The sequence below is a fragment of the Arachis ipaensis genome, chromosome B06, assembly GCF_000816755.2.
Source record: "Arachis ipaensis cultivar K30076 chromosome B06, Araip1.1, whole genome shotgun sequence".
Lineage (NCBI taxonomy): Eukaryota > Viridiplantae > Streptophyta > Magnoliopsida > Fabales > Fabaceae > Arachis > Arachis ipaensis.
Window position 1 is genome coordinate 130536983 of NC_029790.2, and position 681 is coordinate 130537663.

A 681-nucleotide genomic window follows, 5' to 3' on the forward strand; every position below is an offset into this window, starting at 1 on the left:
CTCTTTTAAAAAATATTTATTATTTATTAAAACCTTATATATTATATATTTTTATATATTTTAACTATAAAAAAATTACAACAAATAAATATATATTTATTATTAATAAAAAATAATTTAAATACACAAGAATTGCATCAAGAATTGGGCCTCCATGTTCAAGAACATGAGGAACTTCTACCTAGCAATACGGTGAGTCTCAAGAAGAACATAAGCTCTTTAACCGAAACAACATAATTTGTATGAAAAAGTACAGATTAATCTTCATTCATCACATACTAAACGCCCTATCTACATAGGTTCGACCAGCTTGAGTCTCAAGAAGAACATAAGCTCTTTAAGCCAAACAACATAATTTATATGAACAGGTGCAGGTTAATCTTCATTCATCACAATTCGACCAGCTTGTTCCTTCTACTGCCGTAAGATTTCTTACTACAATAATATACTTTGCAATAATTATTGGTGTTAAATTAGAGGTGTTTTACTTTTACACATGTTAATTAAATAATGCATTATGCCATAATGGGTTCAATATCCTAAATTTATAATAATTTTAGAGAGTAATATTGAAATACTTTTAATAAAATAATTTAGTATATTAGTCAAACTTTAATTCATTATTAATAGATGATAGGTTATCCTGATATTTATTTATATAAAGTTTACAAGGCATGTTTA